At 43.9% G+C, this 21,708-nt stretch overlaps 1 protein-coding gene across 2 annotated transcripts in view; it reads right to left on the reverse strand.

Annotated features, from left to right (window-relative positions):
• The window catches only part of LOC139570750 (tight junction-associated protein 1-like), a 157,359-nt gene that overhangs the window by 73,469 nt on the left and 62,182 nt on the right, over nucleotides 1–21,708 (reverse strand). For both annotated transcript variants that reach the window (XM_071392894.1, XM_071392893.1), the window contains 2 exons: nucleotides 9,177–9,287; nucleotides 4,085–4,143 (listed from right to left, as the gene is read on the reverse strand). The gene's annotated coding sequence lies outside the window, so the exon portion shown is untranslated. The remainder of the gene's footprint in view (nucleotides 1–4,084; nucleotides 4,144–9,176; nucleotides 9,288–21,708) is intronic.

Below are 21,708 nucleotides of genomic sequence, written 5' to 3' on the forward strand. Positions count from 1 at the left end.
GCATTCTCACATAGGTGTTCCTTTTGTCCAGGTGGGATAGAGCAGTGTGGAGTGCAATAGAGATGACATCTGTGGATCTGTTGGGGCGGTATGCAAATTGGAGTGGGTCTAGGGTTTCTGGGATAATGGTGTTGATGTGAGCAACGACCAACCATTCAAAGCACTTCATGGCTACAGACGTGAGTGCTATGGGTCGGTAGTCATTTAGGCAGGTTACCTTCGTGTTCTTGGGGACAGGGACTATGGTGGTCTGCTTAAAACATGTTGGTATTACAGACTCGGACAGCGAGAGGTTGAAAATGTCAGTGAAGGCACTTGCCAGTTAGTCAGCGCATGCGCGTAGTACACGTCCTGGTAATCCGTCTGGCCCTGCGGCCTTGTGAATATTGATTGACCTGTTTAAAGGTCTTACTCACATCGGCTGTGGAGAGCGTGATCACACAGTCTTCCGGAACAGCTGATGCTCTCATGCATGTTTCAGTGTTATTTGCCTCGAAGCGAGCATAGAAGTAGTTTAGCTCGTCCGGTACGCTCGTGTCACTGGGCAGCTCTTGGCTGTGCTTCCCTTTGTAGTCTAATGGTTTGCAAGCCCTGCCACATCTGACAAGCATCAGAGCCGGTGTAGTACGATTCGATCTTAGTCCTGTATTGACGCTTTGCCTGTTTGATGGATCATCAGAGGGCATAGCGGGATTTCTTATAATCTTCCGGGTTAGAGTCCCACTCCTTGAAAGCGGCAGCTCTAGCCTTTAGCTCAGTGCGGATGTTGCCTGTAATCCATGGCTTCTGGTTGGGGTATGTACGGGGTATGTACGGTTACCGTGGGGACGACGTCTTCGATGCACTTATTGATGAAGCCATTGACTGACATGGTGTACTCCTCAATGCCATCGGAGGAATACCGGAACATATTCCAGTCTGTGCTAGCAAAACAGTTCTGTAGCTTAGCATCTGCTTCATCTGACCACTATTTTATTGATCTAGTCATTTGTAAAAACAGATTTAAGTATCCCTGCATTAAAGTCCCCGGCTACTAGGAGCGCCGCCTCTGGGTGAGCATTTTCTTGTTTGCTTATGGCGGAATACAACTCATTCAATCCTGTCTTAGTGCCAGCCGCAGTCTGTGGTTGTATGTAAATAGCTACGAAAAATACAGATGAAAACTCTCTAAGTAGATGGTGTGGTCTACAGCTTATCATGAGATACTCTCTATCTCAGGCGAGCAATAGCTCGAGACTTCCTTAGATATCGTGCACCAGCTGTTATTTACAAAAATGCATAGTCCGCCGCCCCTCGTCCTACCAGACGCCGCTGTTCTATCCTGCCGGTACAGAGTATAACCAGCGAGTATGTTCATAATGTCATCGTTCAGCCACGACTCCGTGAAGCATAAGATTACAGTTTTGAATGTCCCGTTGTTCTCCCAAGATTGCACGTTTGCTAGCAGAATAAAAGGTAGTGGGGGTTTATTCGATTGCCTACAAATTCTCAGAAGGCAGCCTGCTCTCTGGCCCCTTTTTCTCCGCCTCTTCACGCAAATCACGGGAATCTGGGCCTGTTCCCGAGAAAGCAGAATATAATTCGCTTCGGGCTCATCAGACTTGTTAAAAGGAAAAAAATAAAAAGATTTCTGCCAGTCCGTGGTGAGTAATCGCAGTCCTGATGTCCAGAAGTTATTTATTTTCGGTCAGAGTCGTATCTTGTGTCCTGTGTGAATTTATGTATGCACCCTCTAATTCTCTCTCTCCCTCTCTTCCCAAAGGACCTGAGCCCTGTGACTATGCCTCAGGACTACCTGGCCTGATGACTCCTTGCTGTCCCCAGTACACCTGGTCGTGCTGCTGCTCCAGATTCAACTATTCTGCCTGCGGCTATGGAACCCTAACCTGTTCACTGCACGTGCTACCTTGTCCCGGACCTGCTGTTTTCGACTCGCTCACTCCACCGCACCTGCTGTCTCTAACTCTGAATGCTCGGCTATGAAAAGCCAAATTACATTTACTCCTGAGGTGCTGATCTGTTGCACCCTCTACAACCACTGAGGATGATTATTATTATTATTTGACCCTGCTGGTCATCTGTGAACATTTGAACATCTTGGCCATGTACTGTTATAATCTCCACCCGGCACAGCCAGAAAAGGACTGGCCATCCCTCAGAGCCTGGTTCCTCTCTAGGTTTAGCCTTTCTAGGGAGTTTTTTCTAGCCACCGTGCTTCTACATCTGCATTGCTTGCTGTTTGGGGTTTTAGGCTGTGTTTCTGTACAGTACTTTGTGACATCGGCTGATGTAAAAAGGGCTACATAAATATATGATTGATATATAAATAAGGTATTTCTGTTTTTTATTTTTAATAAGTATTCAGACCCTTTGCTATGAGACTCAAAATTGATCTCAGGTGCATCCTGTTTTCATTGATCATCCTTGAGATCAGCTCTGGTAAATTCAATTGATTGGACATGATTGGAAAGGCACACACCTGTCTATATAATGTCCCACAGCTCCGAAACAGGATTGTGCCAAGGCACAGATCTGGGGAAGGGTACCAAAATATTTCTGCAGGATTGAAGGTCCCCAAGAACACAGAGGCCTCCATCATTCTTAAATGGAAGAGGTTTGGAACAACCAACATTCTTCCTAGAGCTGGCCGCCCGACCAAACTGAGCAATCGGGGAAGAAGGGCCTTAGTCAAGGAGGTGACCAAGAACCCGATGGTCACTAACAGAGCTCCAGAGTTCCTCTGTGGAGATGGGAAAACCTTCCAGAAGGACAACAATCTCCGCAGCACTTCACCAATCAGGCCTTTATGGTGGAGTGGCCATACAGAAGCCACACCTCAGTAAAAAGGCACATGACATCTCGCTTGGAGTTTCTCAAAAGGCACCTAAAGACTCTCAGACCATGAAAAACAAGACTCTCTGATCTGATGAAACCAAGATTGAACTCTTTGGCCTGAATGCCAAGCGTCACGTCTGGAGGAAACCTGGCACCATCCCTATGGTGAAACATGGTGGTGGTAGCATCACGCTGTGGGGATGTTTTTCTGCAGCAGGGACTGGGAGACTAGTCAGAATGATGAACGGAGCAAAGTACAGAGAGATCCTTGATGAAAATCTGCTCCAGAGGGCTCAGGACACAGAGGGCTTAACACACAGCCAAGACAACGCAGAAGTGGCTTCGGGACAAGTCTCTGAACGTCCTTGAGTGGCCCAGCCAGAGCCCGGACTTGAACCCAATCGAACATCTCTGGAGAGACCTGAAAATAGCTGTGCAGCAACACTCCTCATCCAACCTGACAGAGCTTGAGAGGATCTTCTGAGAGGAATGGGAGAAACTCCCCAAATACACGTGTGCCAAGCTTGTAGCGTCATACCCAAGAAGACTCAAGGCTGTAATCACTACCAAAGGTGCTTCAACAAAGTACTGAGTAGAGGGTCTGAATACTTATGTAAATGTGATATGATTTTTTTTTTATACATTTGCAAAAAATCTAAAAAACAGTTTTTGCTTTGTCATTATGGGTGTAGATTGTAGATTGACGAGGGGAAAAAAGTTAATACATTTTAGAATAACAAAAAAATTGGAAAAAGTCAAGGGGTTTGAAAACTTTCCGAATGCACTGTATATTTCGGAGCGACAGGTAGCCTAGTGGTTAGAGCATTGGGCCAGTAAGGTTGCTAGATCGAATCCCCGAGCTGACAAGGTAGAAATCTGTCGTTCTGCCCCTGTACAAGGCAGTTAAACCCACTGTTCCCCGGTAGGCCGTCATTGTAAATAGAATGTGTTCTTAACTGACATGCCTAGTTAAATAAAAGGTTTGTAAAAATTCTTGGTAATCTCTCTCTCGCAACGTCTTGACTTGCATTCCTCGCAAATTTACCAAAGTAACCTAAAGTTCGCCTCTTACGCTCCAATTTTATTTCAATTACACAACTTTATAGCCTATCGTCTAGTTAGGCTATAACAGGGTACATAATATGGTTGTGATAACTGCACTGTGATTTTATTTTGTTAAACCCACACAACTAAACATATTGTACTGAAATAAATCTAGATAATGATTCTATGAAAATAAGAGCCATACCCAAATTCTGAGTTATTCCAGCGATGTCCTCATCCACAGGTTCCTAAGTCACAGGCATTCTGAAACACACAAAGGAGCAGGCTGAATTTAGATCAAAGGGTTAGAGAAAAGTAGCCAATAGTTAGCGATTTCATTTCACACGTGATAGAAAGGATTCCGTGCATGTGCTGCTATACTGGGTTCCCTCCTCTAGAATCGTGAAGCACCAGGGGACTCACTCACCTGAGACAACCCTACAAACATTCTGTAATGAAGTCCACTGGGATTTGAGTGACATTGCTCACAATGATAACGGGTTTCAAAAATGGGTCACTGAAAATCCAAGAACTTTTCACACACTCAAAACTGTTCTGAGGCCCCCTCACGAAAATGTTCAATCAAATATTGAGCAGTGTGACAAGTGGAAATTCACACATGGTTGATAGCAGGACTCTTCCCACAACATTCAGTGCTACACTTTTCTGATCTTCAATTACCGTTGATTTGGTGGCAGTTATATACTGAACAAAAGTATAAAACGCAACATGCAAAAATGTCAACGATTTTACTGAGTTACAGGTCATGTAAGGAAATCAGTCAATTGAAATTAATTCAACAGGCCCTAATCTATGGATTTCACATGACTGGGCAGGGGCGCAGCCATGGGTTCGCCTGGGAAGGCATAGGCCCACCCACTTGGGAGCCAGGTCCACCCACTTGGGAGAAAGTCTCAGCCAATCACTATTAGTTTTTCCAAACAAAGGGGCTTTAAGATAAGACAGAAATACTCCTCAGTTTCATCAGGTGTCCGGGTGGCTGGTATCAGACTATCCCGCAGGTCAAGAAGCCGGATGTGGAAGTGCATTCTGGCGTGGTTACACGTGGTCCGTGATGGTAAGGCTGGTTGGACGTACTGTCAAATTCTCTAAAACGACATTGGAGGCAGCTTATGGTGGGGCAATGAACATTCAATTCTCGGCAACAGTGTCTTTACTGTGTCGCCACCATCCTCGATGCTAGGTACCTGGACCGCTACTTCGATGAAGACTAGAAACAGGAGTTCAGGTGAAGTGTTAGACACAGCTGGATGGAAGACGGAAACAGACACAGTGACAGTGCGCACCGAGTTAGAGGACCCACGACAGCTAATCAAATGGCTACCCGAACTATGCATTGTTTCCTGCCACCCCCCCAACAACCCCTCTTTTAAGCTGTTGCTACTCTCTGTTTATCCTCTATGCATTGTCACTTTAACATATCCTATATGTACATATTTCCTCAAATAGCCCGACTAACCGGTGCACCCGCACATTGACTCTGTACCAGTACCACCTGTATATAGCCTTGCTACTGTTATTTTTTACTGTGTTTTTATTTTTTTTATTTACTTATCTATTGTTTAACTAACACTTTTTATTTTTTTTATTTTTTTTTACTTAACTGCACTGTTGGTTAAGGGCTTGTAAGTAAATATTTCACTCTAAGGTCTACACCGGTTGTATTCGGCGCACGTGACAAACAGAGGTGAAACTTCACTGCTTGACATGTATGATGAAATCCTGGTTGAGAATGAAACGACTGAACAATGAAACAGCACAGCAAGTAAGTGAAAGAAATAGGTTTTGATTATGTTTTACTGGTAATGGGGACATACGTAAAATGCCAATAAAATAACTTTTTGGTCAGTGTGTGCGTTTCAACTATTTAACTGTACTAGAACGCTTAAAAGGCCGCACAAAATGTAAATATTGGTGTCAGGTAGCGTGTGTTTAAATGGAGATTAATCTAGTTTAACACAGCGAGTGTTTTATATTGTTGTAAGATCTCTTGAAGGCTATATATTTATTTATTTATTTATTTTTCTAAAGAAATCCAGCGTAAAACAAATTTTAAATGTTTTACTGGCAACTACAGCTTTCCAGTTAAATATTTGCCACTGCCTCTTCTGTTCTCTCAGAGTCTATCTGCCTTGACCTGATCCAATACAATATTTATTCAGTGTAAAAGTGCTCTTTCTTTTGTGCCGTTCAGGGCCTTTTGCTGTGGATAAGCAAGCCCTGCAGGGGGATGTGGCAGAGAATAACACATGAAGGCCTGTGCTATGGCCGCCAGCCATGCGTGACAATCAGCCTGTGGTGCTGTTGAATACAGCCTCACGCGCATACAGCTACACACAAGTCTGCAAAGTGCAAACACGTACGCGCACACACACTTCAGCTCCAACACAGTCTCACACTCTCCAATGGCACTACCTCAGACCACCATCATCCGTATTTGCCCCACAGGCTAGGAGACACAGCAAGGCCATTACTCATCATAAAGTATTCCATGTTTGAATAAAATCTTCACAGTGCCATGGCTAACCGACAGGGGTTAATATTTATCTGAGGACCAGAGACAGTAAAGAGGGCTGCTTCTAAAAAGGGGTACACAGCAGTGTGTGATATTTTACTTAATTGAAAATCATGATGATTACAGACTAGGAGAAAATGGAACACAGGCTGCTTTTACACAAGCAGACCAATTCTGATCTTGTTTTCACTAATTGGTCTATTGACCAATCAGATCAGCTCTGGAAAAGAGCTAATGTGAAAAGATCTGTTGCAATTGACCAATTAGTGACAAAAATATAAGAACTGTGTTGACTGTCTAAACACAGCCATAGTGTCTTCCTCTCCAAGGTCACCCACAGTGTTTAAGGGCTCATTTACTATTGAACAAGCCAGTCAACATTAAGGAATCAGATTCCATTTTTAAAATCTAAATTAGGCTCACAGCCTAAGGGCACAGCTATGGGAAGAGCACTACCATAGAGCTTTATGATGTTATGAGCCATAGAAATATAATTATTATTTTAAAAGCCATCTTTACGGCCACTCTGAACAGTGGGTTGATTTAGGAGAACCCTAACGGTGATGTGTTTCTTATGCCTCTGCCCTGGCAGCACTCTGTTTATAACTGATGGGACGTTGCTCCTCCTTATCGGTGCAAAACCCCTGCTGTCATTTTGAGCGAATGTGTCTCGTTCCATGCCTCTTAACTCCATGTCTAGCATCCAGTTACCAGTGGTCACCCTGCTTTGTCCAACATCCTTCTATTTTCAGCCTTCTATTGACTGCTTTTAACGAGGACAATTGGCTGACCTTAACTGACATTACCTGAACAGCTGAATCGAGGGAGATGGACTCTCCCCTATATCTGGTTCCTTGCCAGGTTTCTTCCTTTCTTCTGGGAGAGTTTTTCTAAGGCCCTAGGCTTGCTCTTGGGAGGTTAAGGCCTTGGCTTTGTTGAACTTCCTGTAACAAATTACTTTGTGAAAAGTGTGCTCGACTAACAAAGTTTAATTCATTGATTGTACCGCCATTTTGCCTCATCAACCCAATATAGCGACCGATTAGAGCAGCTGTTGGTGCCGAGGCAATAATTGGGTGGATTTAGGGGCGAGATGAAGGCACACAGCTTGTGTACTCAGTAGTGCTAAGCGATTAACCGACATTTCAGCAATCTTTCGGTTTTTAAACAGCTAATTGACCAACATCGGTTCAATTATTTGAATTCCATTTTGTTCAGTTCTTTTCTGGTCAGCTCAATGCGCAGTTTCTCTAAAGATGAATTGGCTCAAGCTCGAACTACGCGATGTAGTAGGGAGTTGTAGTTTCCAACAGGCCAATATGCCACATAGTAGAGCGCAGAAAATGTGGTAATTAACTATAATCACCATAAACCATTGCGCGCCTACTTGTCCGGTCGGTGTGGGGCAGACACGGAGAGGAAGAGAACACGTGTTCTAGGGAGAGAGAGAGAGCAGATGCATCTCCACCTGAAAATACGTGATCTAAGTCATTAATAGTTGGTATTCAGAAGTCATAAAAGTATGCCTTATTTACTTTGAAGAACTACTAAAATAGTGATTTGTCAGACAGCCTAGGCAGCAGCTCTATAGAGATGAGACGACTTGGAATGAAACAAACATAATATACACAACAACTGAAATATCTTATTAAAGTAATGTTAATAAATGATGGTTAAGTGATGAAGCAGTAATAGACAGTCAACTACATTAATGGGACTTGTATTGTTTTATTCTGTGTTACAACATTCAACCCACATAATGCATAGTGCATTTAACGTAAAAAAAACACAAAAAATAATCAACATCGAAAAACCATATTTTTAAAAAAAATTATCAAACAGACCTCAAAAAGCACTAAATCGCTCAGCACTAGTCACCTGAATTGGTCTAATGAAAATGCAGCTCCATATAAAGCGAGCCTAGTGAGGGTTGTTTGCAAAAACCCAAATGAACAAATGTTTCCACTGAGGTGAGGGTAGTGCTCTATTATTAACAAGCCCTTGGACTGGGCGATGGTGTGCTCTACATGGCCGTGTTCAGTGCTGTTTGGGCGAAGCTTGAATAATTTAATGGAGGAAGAGATGGCTACGGTTCATATAACTGAGCCCATGGAAAAAGTTATATAAAAAAATACAAAAAAATCCTAGGACGTCACGTATGGGAGAGAGAAAAATAACCCAAGTCATTAAGTCCCACTGAGGACTCTTGACTTGGTGGAACCTGGGTGGCTGACTTATTATAACCTGGGTGGCTCACCATTATAATAAGGCTGGAGCTACTGTACTAACGCAACAACGAAAGACCAAACATTTACAAAAGAAGTGGCTCGTCGGTCTCATTTACATGAAGTAAACAGAAAACCATTACATAATCCTCTTGTATGAACAAATAAACCTGTTTAAACCGGCTCTATTTCAAACCTACGAGTGAAAAGCATTCTTCCCTGCGGAAACCATAGGAGAAGATCCAAACAGCAGGAGGTTCACAGTGTGCCACGCTAAACTTAACTTAAAAGCAATTCACAAAACAGTAACACCACAATGTGCAGAAGGGAAATGAATGTGTATTTTAGCAGTATAATTGGAGTGATTATGTGCATCTTTCATACAGAAGAGAGAAAAACCAAGGACAGAGAGTAATGGATGGAAAGCATACTTTGTGTGTGTGTGGTGTGTCTGTGAGGAGGTAGAGAGAGCAAGCAAGAGGGGGAGAGAACGAAAGCAGGATTATAGAGAGAATCGCGTATGAATAGCCCCTCACCTTTAAGAGTATATGCTGCGTGCTCCAGACTCATCGTCCTAAGTGTGTCCCCTCTTCTTTTCCTCTTCGTCCTCTCTCTCTTGGCATGTGAACCTCTGGACTACTGATAACCTGAAACAAAAGAAGGTGGATGGAAAAACACAGCCGTGTTAGTACCTGTGGGCTGTCAATCTCCCGACTCTTCGGATACGGTAACAAGCCAGACGAAGCTGGGGCTCAGGGGACAGTGTGTGCGAAGCAAACCTCATAAGGGAGTCTGTTTCATTCTCTGTCCTTTACATTCACTCCTACACAGTCTGACTGACTGACTGACTGCTGCCACACACTAGCTAGCTTCCTCTTCTACTCTAGAATGATCGTGGGGATTCTATTGAGAAAAATATATAACTTTAGACAGCCACTGTGCCTTCTCAAAGTGACTCGCTGTGCTCTATTTGTCAGAATCCGACGCGAAAGGAGAAGGCCTTGATAATACATTTAGCCTTGATAATACATTTTTGCTTGGATTGAACTTTGTCTGGAAGTGTTGGATTCTGGGGTAAACTTGGAACATTGCTATCCTAGAGACTGGTTTTTACATCAGAAGATAATGGTTATCTGTAGGAGCCAGATGGCTTTGGAATGTGCTGGGTGGACGGGAGGAAGTCACAGGATTGCTGTAGGGATATGGGTGGACATCTTTGGATTAGGCAAATGAGGGGTTGAGGTCAGGTCAGATCCCCTTAAGGGAGAAATTATGGTTTATTACCCTATTACTTTGTCTTCCTGTCGAACCATAATAGATGTTAGGATTGGAGAGAAGGAGGAGTGCCTAATAGGAGTATATATACTTGTAGTGGTGGAAACATGTTTTGTCTGATGCAGCTGTATTGATCCTCTTGGAAGAACAACATTTTTGAAGCTTTCAAAACGTCCGTTGACTTTTCTACTATGAGAATTAGAACCAAACACTTGGCGCTGCAAGCAGGGTTTACCACGATTTGTAGTCAAACCAGAGAGTCCAGATCAGTGGAGCTGGAGCTGGCAACAAACAAGGAAGGCACAGTTCCGACACCTGTTTCCACTCATTTTGACATCTTGGGGAGATGAGAATCGTAGGCTGAACAATTATAGGACACGGACCTAGAGAGCCTGAGTTTATTCGGTAGGCCCATTGTGTAATGACCGGTCGCAAATATCTGGTGCAGGGTAGGTTCCAAAAGGACAGGTCCCGAGTGGAGGTTTTCCTCTGCGAGATCCAGGAGTGACAATACAGTGTAGGGGCAGTTCTAGAAGCTAGTGAGTAAAATAAAAATGAAAAAAATGAAAAATAAGATATTCAAACACTGAGTTACGAGTATTAGCAGTAGCAATAAAGAGAGGTTGGTTAGATGCCCTGTTGGGTGGAGAACCATGACAGATTATGTGGAAACAGGAAGACAAGTGTGAATAATTTTGGTAATGTGGGTTATCAACAACAGTGATATTTGAGGCACAATACTGGAATAAGACATTAAGTCATCCGTATTCTCCAGTAATACATGTGCAGACGCTATAGTATAGGTTCTTATACAAGGTGTTAAGTACCGTGACCAATTAATTATTATCCGTGGAAGTGGGTAGCGCTACCTTAGAAAATAGTTAATAGGTGGTGTGTATTATAGACGGGAATGAAGAAATATAAAACACCCTAGACACAGTTTGGGAATAATAACTATTCATATGGCGACAGACTCGATTCTCCAAGCGGAGCTAGAGGATTTTAAAAAAGCAACGGAGTCACTGAAAGAAGCGCACAAGCATTCTACCAATTCGGCTCGAATATGGGGAATTAATAGAGGTACTTAGCTACAAAAAGACTGGGTACGTGAGTACATTGATAGAATTTGTACTCCGGCTTTGATGGCAGGTTTGAAACCTGTGATCAAAACGACCATTGTGGGGGTTGAGGATGAAATAGAGCAAGATGTTTGAGTGGAATATAAATCCGCTCACTTCGCAGACGTGCGAGGGGTTAATACAGGCACAGTGAAAGTCACTAACAGTGGTTTCAATGGCCAAGGTAAGACAAAGAAACGCAGCGACAAAACATCAAAGCGTAAGGAGATAATCTCACATCTAAAACAGGGAGCATCGGACATTGGAAGAATGAGTGTATGGTGATACTGGAGCCTGCTGCATTCGAAGGAAATTCCGCTAAACAAGCGTTTGCATCTTTTTCAAAAGAGCGACAACAAATCCTTTTGAGAGTAGCAGGAGAGGAAAAGTCACATCTCGGTGTATAGCTTCGGTTCGATCGATAGCGGCTCATAGAGATGACAGTTTCTAGTTGAAGGAACACGTATGAGATCACGTCTTACCCAACTGTTCAATATGAGGCCAGGGATCAAATATCACGGATTCCTTAGGATGAGAAATTGGCTAAAATTGACACAGGAAAACATATTTTGGGTTGAAGAATCTAGGCGAAATGCCAGGTGGAATGAATTCTAGAGGTAACAAATTTAAAATAATCTGTCCAAACACTCTTTTTTGGGGGATCGAGACATTTTGTGTATTTTTATTCTGAAATAGATTTTGAGAATGTACGAAAGGGTGGAAAGGTAACGAGGAATTAGCAAAGGGGTTACTAAAACTAAAATTAACTTAATATTTTTTTGTAAGTTCATGAACATTGTGGTGCGGTGGTTATGGAGAATAGTACATACTAAATAAAATATACATAAATTATGGAGTGGGCCATAAATGGAGTTCCAGATAAGTGAGGCTTGTTCATGTGTGTTTTTGACCTACGGTTTCACACACACAAAAACACACTTTACCGGTTACGAATATGCATTAGTGGTGTTGATACGGAGGATTTATTTTGGATGGGGTCTTTTCAATTCAGTTGTAAATTGGGTATGCAGAAGGATGGAAATGTTTGGAAGGTTTTTAAATGGTTTCTGAAGGACAGGATGGATGGTTGAATCCAAGATGGCGTAGCAGTCGGACGTGTCTTTGTCATGTCCTGTCCCGTGTAAATAGTCTTCGTATTTTTCGTGTACATTTCGTATATATTTTAATTTCACTTTCCATCTAGGAACTGAATATACATTCCTACATTCCGCCTCACCCAATGTGGTACGGACCTGCTATTTTTTTTATACTTTAGAACAGTAACCCCAATCAGAAGCTAGCCAGATAACTAGCTACTAGCTAGTAGTCAGTTAGCCACTGCTGCGGTCTTCACCCTCAACTCGGACACAGCCAGCTTCAATACCGGGCCAATACCTGCCAGTCTGCAAGCGCGATATCAACCCAGAGCATATAGGACTGCTTTTTCTCTACCACATCACCGGATTCCTGACGCAAGCTCTGGACAATTACACCGTATCATCACAACTAGCTAGCTGCAACCGAGTGGCTACTACTGGCTAACACCTCTGTCCCGAAGCAAGCACCAGTTAGCCTTGAGCTAGCCTCGAGCTAGGCCCATCTGCCGGCTAGCTGAAGAGGTCTACCAGCGAATTCTTGGGCTACAATACCAGCTACAAGCTAATTTAGCCATTTTTTTGCCGCTGCTAGTAGCTTTTACCTTCTGCACAGACACCAGCCCTGTTATTAGCCTGGATATTACTCACCAATTTACCAGCATCGGACTGTCTCTCGACAACAACGCCGGATTCCTGCCGTAATCCCTGAGCCACTACTTCTGATCCTCACAGCTAGCTTGCAGCTAGCGCTGCTAGCGCCACTGCCACGAAGCTAGCACCAGTTAGCAAACACAATTCTACAATTCACAACCTCTCTTTCGCCATCGCCATCTGGCTTGGATTCCCTGTCGACACGACCACGTCTGAGCAGACCCCCTCCGTCTGAGCAGACCACCCCCCGGGCTACTAACTTTAAACGCCGCGTGCTAGCTTAGTGGAGGCCTCCCTGCTCCATCTACGGCTGCCCCCTGGACACTATGATCACTTGGCTACATAGCTGATGCATCCTTGACTGTCCATTAATTCACGGTACTCCATTCTGTTTATTTGTGTTTTATCTGTCGGCTCTGTGCTTTAACTCAGGATCTGTGTGTAGTTAATCCGACCCTCTCTGCCTAGTCGTCGCCATTTTTACCTGTTGTTGCTGTGTTAGACTAGCACCCTGTTATTGCTGCTGTTATCTTACCTGTTGTTTTAGCTAGCTCTCCCAATCAAGACCTGCAATCACTTTATGCCTTATTGTATGTCTCTCTCAAATATCAATATGCCTTGCATACTGTTGTTCAGGCTAGTTATCATTATCATTGTTTTGGTTTGCAATGGACCCTGTAGTTCCACTCTCCGTACCTCTGATACCTCCTTGGTCCCACCCCCCACACATGCGGTGACCTCACCCATTGAGACCAGCATGTCCAGAGATACAACCTCTCTTATCATCACCCAGTGCCTGGGCTTGCCTCCGCTGTACCCACGCCCCACCATACCCCTGTCTGCACATTATGCCCAGAATCTATTCTACCACGCCCATAAATCTGCTCCTTTTATTCTTTGTCCCCAACGCTCTAGGCGACCAGTTTTGATAGCCTTTAGCCGCACCCTCATCCTACTACTCCTCTGTTCCTCGGGTGATGTGGAGGTAAACCCAGGCCCTGCATGTCCCCAGTCACCCTCATTTGTTGACTTCTGTGATCGAAAAAGCCTTGGCCTCATGCATGTCAACATCAGAAGCCTCCTCCCTAAGTTTGCCTTACTCACCGCTTTAGCACACTCTGCCAACCCTGATGTCCTTGCCGTGTCCGAATCCTGGCTTAGGAAGGCCACCAAAAATTCTGAGATTTCCATACCCAACTATAACACTTTCCGTCAAGATAGAACTGCCAAAGGGGGAGGAGTTGCAATCTACTGCAGAGATAGCCTGCAAAGTTCTGTCATACTTTCCAGGTCTATGCCCAAACAGTTCGAACTTCTAATTTTAAAAATTAATCTCTCCAGAAATAAGTCTCTCACTGTTGCCGCCTGCTACCGACCCCCCTCAGCTCCCAGCTGTGCCCTGGACACCATCTGTGAATTGATCGCTCCCCATCTAGCTTCAGAGTTTGTTCTGTTAGGTGACCTAAACTGGGATATGCTTAACACCCCGGCAGTCCTACAATCCAAGCTTGATGCCCTCAATCTCACACAAATCATCAAGGAACCCACCAGGTACAACCCTAAATCCGTAAACATGGGCACCCTAATAGACATTATCCTGACCAACCTGCCCTCCAAATACACCTCTGCTGTCTTCAATCAAGATCTCAGCGATCACTGCCTCATTGCCTGTATCCGCCACGGGTCCGCGGTCAAACGACCACCCCTCATCACTGTCAAACGCTCCCTAAAACACTTCTGTACCCGGGCCTTTCTAATCGACCTGGCCCGGGTACCCTGGAAGGATATTGACCTCATCCCGTCAGTTGAGGATGCCTGGTCATTCTTTAAATGTTACTTCCTCACCATATTAGACAAGCATGCTCCGTTCAAAAAATGCAGAACCAAGAACAGATATAGCCCTTGGTTCACTCCAGACCTGACTGCCCTCGACCAGCACAAAAACATCCTGTGGCGAACTGCAATAGCATCGAAGAGCCCCCGCGATATGCAACTGTTCAGGGAAGTCAGGAACCAATACACGCAGTCAGTCAGGAGAGCAAAGGCCAGCTTTTTCAAGCAGAAATTTGCATCCTGTAGCTCTAACTCCAAAAAGTTCTGGGATACTGTAAAGTCCATGGAGAACAAGAGCACCTCCTCCCAGCTGCCCACTGCACTGAGGCTAGGTAACACGGTCACCACCGATAAATCCGTGATAATCGAAGACTTCAACAAGCATTTCTCAATGGCTGGCCATGCCTTCCTCCTGGCGACTCCAACCTTGGCCAACAGCCCCGCCCCCTCCGCTGCTACTCGCCCAAGCCTCCCCAGCTTCTCCTTTACCCAAATCCAGATAGCAGATGTTCTGAAAGAGCTGGAAAACCTGGACCCATACAAATCAGCTGGGCTTGACAATCTGGACCCCCTATTTCTGAAACTGTCCGCCGCCATTGTCGCACCCCCTATCACCAGCCTGTTCAACCTCTCCTTCGTATCATCTGAGATCCCCAAGGATTGGAGAGCTGCCGCGGTCATCCCCCTCTTCAAAGGGGGAGACACCCTGGACCCAAACTGTTACAGACCTATATCCATCCTGCCCTGCCTATCTAAGGTCTTCGAAAGCCAAGTCAACAAACAGATCACTGACCATCTCGAATCCCACCGTACCTTCTCCGCTGTGCAATCCGGTTTCCGAGCCGGTCATGGGTGCACCTCAGCCACGCTCAAGGTACTAAACGATATCATAACCGCCATCGATAAAAGACATTACTGTGCAGCCGTCTTCATCGACCTGGCCAAGGCTTTCGACTCTGTCAATCACCATATTCTTATCGGCAGACTCAGTAGCCTCGGTTTTTCTAATGACTGCCTTGCCTGGTTCACCAACTACTTTGCAGACAGAGTTCAGTGTGTCAAATCGGAGGGCATGTTGTCCGGTCCTCTGGCAGTCTCTATGGGGGTACCACAGGGTTCAATTCTCGGGCCGACTCTTTTCTCTGTATACATCAATGATGTTGCTCTTGCTGCGGGCGATTCCCTGATCCACCTCTACGCAGACGACACCATTCTATATACTTCCGGCCCTTCCTTGGACACTGTGCTATCTAACCTCCAAACGAGCTTCAATGCCATACAACACTCCTTCCGTGGCCTCCAACTGCTCTTAAACGCTAGTAAAACCAAATGCATGCTTTTCAACCGTTCGCTGCCTGCACCCGCACGCCCGACTAGCATCACCACCCTGGGCGGTTCCGACCTAGAATATGTGGACATCTATAAGTACCTAGGTGTCTGGCTAGACTGCAAACTCTCCTTCCAGACTCATATCAAACATCTCCAATCCAAAATCAAAGCAAGAATCGGCTTTCTATTCCGCAACAAAGCCTCCTTCACTCACGCCGCCAAACTTACCCTAGTAAAACTGACTATCCTACCGATCCTCGACTTCGGCGATGTCATCTACAAAATAGCTTCCAATACTCTACTCAGCAAACTGGATGCAGTTTATCACAGTGCCATTCGTTTTGTTACTAAAGCACCTTATACGACCCACCACTGCGACCTGTATGCCCTAGTCGGCTGGCCCTCGCTACATGTTCGTCGTCAGACCCACTGGCTCCAGGTCATCTACAAGGCTATGCTAGGTAAAGTGCCGCCTTATCTCAGTTCACTGGTCACGATGGCTACACCCACCCGCAGCACGCGCTCCAGCAGGTGTATCTCACTGATCATCCCTAAAGCCAAAACCTCATTTGGACGCCTTTCCTTCCAGTTCTCTACTGCCTGCGACTGGAACGAATTGCAAAAATCTCTGAAGTTGGAGACTTTTATCTCCCTCAACAACTTTAAAAATCTGCTATCCGAGCAGCTAACCGATCGCTGCAGCTGTACATAGTCCATCTGTAAACTACCCACCCAATTTACCTACCTCACCCCCCATACTGCTTTTATTTATTTACTTTTCTGCTCTTTTGCACACCAGTATCTCTTCTTGCACATGATCATCTGATGATTTATCACTCCAGTGTTAATCTGCTAAATTGTAATTATTCGATTTATTGCCTACCTCATGCCTTTTGCACACATTGTATATAGATTCTCTTTTTTTTTCTACCATGTTATTGACTTGTTTATTGTTTACTCCATGTGTAACTCTGTGTTGTCTGTTCACACTGCTATGCTTTATCTTGGCCAGGTCGCAGTTGCAAATGAGAACTTGTTCTCAACTAGCCTACCTGGTTAAATAAAGGTGAAATAAAAAATAAAAAAGGGAGAGGAAATATTTAATGGTGTCGAATGTCCTGTATCCTGACTTTCTGGTAAGGCCTGACCAATCTCATTAGAAATGATAGAAACAGGTGGGATTTAATTATAAAATGAATGAGAAACACCAGTTTCTGTTCGATTTTACCATTGCTTTATGAGATACTATTATTTCCTTATGGAGTTATCAAGAGTTGTAATTCCAAGTTGATTGGTTATTTCGAATGCGGTTATTTTTGATTTAACATGTTTTTGAATCACAATGTGAATCATGTGTTAGAAAAGAAAGTTACCAGTTCCCTGGGGTCCTGGTCTTTGGGTAAATATACAAATTCACTTTGTTCAGTCTGCATAGAGATGGAAAAATATATGTTAAATAGGGATGACAGTTACTCCAAATTGATTGTGATATGTGAATTGCTGATTTCATTTTTTGATCATCTTACGATACAAATTTCACAAGATTGGGATTTATGGAGTGTGGGATTCCCGGATGGGTTAGGGTGCTAACTTCCTGATCTGGTAACTTTTCCGAGAGGTCGCCAGTAAAATAAGGGAGTATAAACTAATTTTGAAAATGGCTTCAACAGTAACAGTATGTTTGTTATGCTCTGACATACAGCTGAAGTCAGAAGTTTACATACACTTAGGTTGGAGTCAATAAAACTCGTTTTTCAACCACTCCACAAATTTCTTGTTAACAAACTACTGTTTTGGCAAGTTGGTTAGGACATCTACTTTGTACATGACAAGTCATTTTTCCAACAATTGTTTACAGACAGATTATTTCACTTATAATTCACCGTATCACAAATCCAGTGGTTTAGAAGTTTACATACACGAAGTTGACTGTGCCTTTAAACAGCTAGGAAAATTCCAGAAAATGATGTCATGGCTTTAGAAGCTTTTGATAGGCTAATTGACATCATTTGAGTCAATTGGAGGTGTACCTGTGGATGTATTTCAAGGCCTACCTTCAAACTCAGTGCCTCTTTGCTTGACATCATGGGGAAATCAAGGAAATCAGCCAATACCTCATAAAAAAATTGTAGACCTCCACAAGTCTGGTTCATCCTTGAGAGCAATTTCCAAACGCCTGAAGGTACCATGTTCATCTGTACAAACAATAGTACGCAAGTATAAACGCCATGGGACCACGTAGCCGTCATACCGCTCACGAAGGAGACGCATTCTGTCTCCTAGAGATGAACGTATTTTGGTGCGAAAAGTGCAAATCAATCCCAGAACAACAGCAAAGGACCTTGTGAAGATGCCGGAGGAAACGGGTCCAAAACTATCTATATCCACAGTAAAACGAGTTCTATATCAACATAACATGAAAGGCCGCTCAGCAAGGAAGAAGCCACTGCTCCAAAACCGCCATAAAAAAGCCAGACCACGGTTTGCAACTGCACATGGGGACAAAGATCGTACTTTTTGGAGAAATGTTCTCTGGTTTGTTGAAACAAAAATAGAACTGTTTGGCCATAATGACCATCGTTATGTTTGGAGGAAAAAGGGGGAGGCTTGCAAGCCGAAGAACACCATTCCAACCATGAAGAACGGGGGTGGCAGCATCATGTTGTGGGGGTGCTTTGCTGCAGGAGGGACTGGCGCACTTCACAAAATAGATGGCATCGTGAGGAAGGAAAATTATGTGGATATATTGAAGCAACATCTCAAGACATCAGTTAGGAAGTTAAAGCTTGGTCGCAAATGGGTCTTCCAAATGGACAATGACCCCAAGCATGCTTCCAAAGTTGTGGCAAAATGGCTTAAGGACAACAAAGTCAAGGTATTGGAGTGGCCATCACAAAGCCCTGACCTCAATCCTATAGAAAATATGAGGGCAGAACTGTAAAAGTGTGTGCGAGGAAACCTGACTCCATTACACCAACTCTGTCAGGAGGAACGGGCCAAAAACAAAAACTCGTGGAAGGCTACCCAAAACGTTTGACCCAAGTTAAACAATTTAAAGGCAATGCTACCAAATACTAATTGAGTGTTTGTAAACGTCTGACCCACTGGGAATGTGATGAAATAAATAAAAGCTGAAATAAATAATTCTCTACTATTATTCTGCCATTTCACATTCTTAAAATAAAGTGGTGATCCTAACTGACTGAAGACAGGGAATTTTTACTAGGATTAAATGTCAGGAATTGTGAAAAACTGAGTTTAAATGTATTTGGCTAAGGTGTATGTAAACTTCCGACTTCAACTATACGCTAGAATGATAAGTGCCGGGAGAAGGTCTACACACTGCAAACAATTTAGACTAAGTATGCATTGAGATGCCGATCTTTCATTACCAGGCCACTTGCGACAGGAAAACAGGGCCAAAGGGGACCTGTAATGAGAAGAGTTATTACCGGCAATAAAATGTTCAGTTTAGAAATGTACATTCTAACAGGGATGATGTGTGCTAGGTTGAGAAGCTTGAATTCAAGTCATACTCAAAGTAAGCACTAAGAACTGGCATTCTGAATTTGGGTTGGATAATTTATAAAATGATTTAGTTATGATTCGGATACAGCGAGAGAGAGTTGCTTTCAAACGGTGAGGGGTGGGGGCACTGCTAAAATGTATTAGGCCTAGGAAGGCTCTAGAAACTTCATCTCTAAGTAGAACTCACTAGATGATAGCTTGGATCAACCATGAAGGCTTTTTTTTGTTCCCTTTTGTTTTACCATGTCATCAGAATTTTTATGTTAAATCGCATCGATACATAGAGATTGCTGGATGAGACGGTACAATTAATTGCATACAAGGCTCATAGTCTGTGTTTTGCGATAACACCCAAGGATGAAAATGAAGGAGAGGGCATGGGGACCAGCATAACATGGGCATAGAACATAATGGATGGACGGTTCTTTCCCCAGTTCTAGTCGCATCAAAAGGTGGTTTGAGCTTTGTTCGGTTGGATATACTTCACATTAATCTCTTTCCCAATTTCAAACAGCCGGCGAACACTTGACAGATTACATGTAGTAGTTATTCTCACGGCAGTCGCTGTAGGGACAGTAATTGAAGGAGGCTATAGTCATGGGCCATGTTAGTAGTAGCAGGGGTTATTTTAGAAGCATTTTTGGGATATCAGTTTATGAGGACTCGTGCCACATGAATTGGTAACTGGGAGACCGATGGGAGTACAGGGGGGGGGGGCTGTTTTTCATGTCATGTCATGTCAAAGCATATAAAGTGCTGAGTTACCTCAAGAGGATGTAGCGTTGATTATGGATAAGCACTTGCCTATCAGGTGGCAATGGAGGAGATGGGGAACAAAGTGAAAATGACATGGATTGGGAACACCTCTTGGAACCTGGGGCCAGAAAGGGGAAGACTGGGCGAAAGCATGAGGAGACTTTTTAGGGTTTTCATTTTTGTGGAATCCAGCAGAAAAGTATCCTGGAGGCATAGAGTCAGGAGAAGAGAGAGTGGGAAATGTCATGGTCTCAGACTTTGGTTTTTATGCATATATACTTATGCATAGTTTACCACATTGTTAATACTGTTATGTTGTGTTTTTTTGTTGTTTTCCAAGTCTTATGCTATCACTCTCTTAGGAACCAGAAGGATAAAGTGGAGAAACTAAAAGCAGCTCCAGCTGAAGTGGAAGCCAACAGCTTCAGCTGGAATGGCATTATGTTGTGATGGAAATAGAGTGCATGTAGAACAGAGGCCATAAGCCTAACTGTGAATGTTAATCATTCTGAGCGGAGGTTACCCCACTCTTCCACCAAGGCACCTGCAAGGATGAGCCTGCAGGAACATTTCTTCGACGATAAACGCGAATCCGACCATCACCCCTGGTGAGACAACCGTGACCCGTCAAAGAGCACTTTTTGCCAGTCCTATCTGGTCCAGCAACGGTGGGTTTGTGCCCATAGGTGACATTGTTGCCGGTGATGTCTGGTGAGGATCTGCCTTACAACAGGCCTACAAGCCCTCAGTCCAGCCTCTCTTAGCCTATTGCGGACAGTCTGAGCACTGATGGAGGGATTGTGCATTCCTGGTGTAACTCGGGCAGTTGTTGCCATCCTGTACCTGTCCCGCAGATGTGATGTTCGGATGTACTGATCCTGTGCAGGTGTTGTTATACGTGGTCTGCCACTGCAAGGATGATCAGCTGTCTGTCCTGCCTCCCTGTTGCTCACAGTACAGACCTGGCCACATCTGCAGTCCTCATGCCTCCTTGCAGCATGCCTAAGGAATTTTCCCACCGATGAGCAGGGACCCTGGTGTTTTTCAGAGTCTGTAGAAAGGCCTAAGTTTTCATAACTGTGACCTTAATTGCCTACCTTCTGTAAGCTGTTAGTGTCTTAACGACCGTTCCAACGGTGGATGTTCATTAATTGTTTATGGTTCATTAAACAAGCATGGGAAACAGTGTTTAAACCCTTTACAATGAAGATCTGTGAAGTTATTTGGATTTTTATGAATTTATCGTTGAAAAACAGGGTACTGAAAATAGGACGTTTAAAAACTTGTGGTGGAAACATGTTTTGTCTAATGCAGCCGTATTGATCCTCTGGGAAGAATAAACTTGGTTAAGCTTTCATAGTGTCCGTAGTTTTTTTACTCTGAGAATTAGAACCAAACAGAAGAGAAACCGCAGTACCTTTCAAACAGAGATCCAGAGTAACTTTCAAAATACAGTATTTTGAAAGTTCTATATTTTGACA

The sequence above is a fragment of the Salvelinus alpinus genome, chromosome 3 (genome assembly GCF_045679555.1).
Source record: "Salvelinus alpinus chromosome 3, SLU_Salpinus.1, whole genome shotgun sequence".
In the NCBI taxonomy this organism is placed as follows: Eukaryota; Metazoa; Chordata; class Actinopteri; order Salmoniformes; family Salmonidae; genus Salvelinus; species Salvelinus alpinus.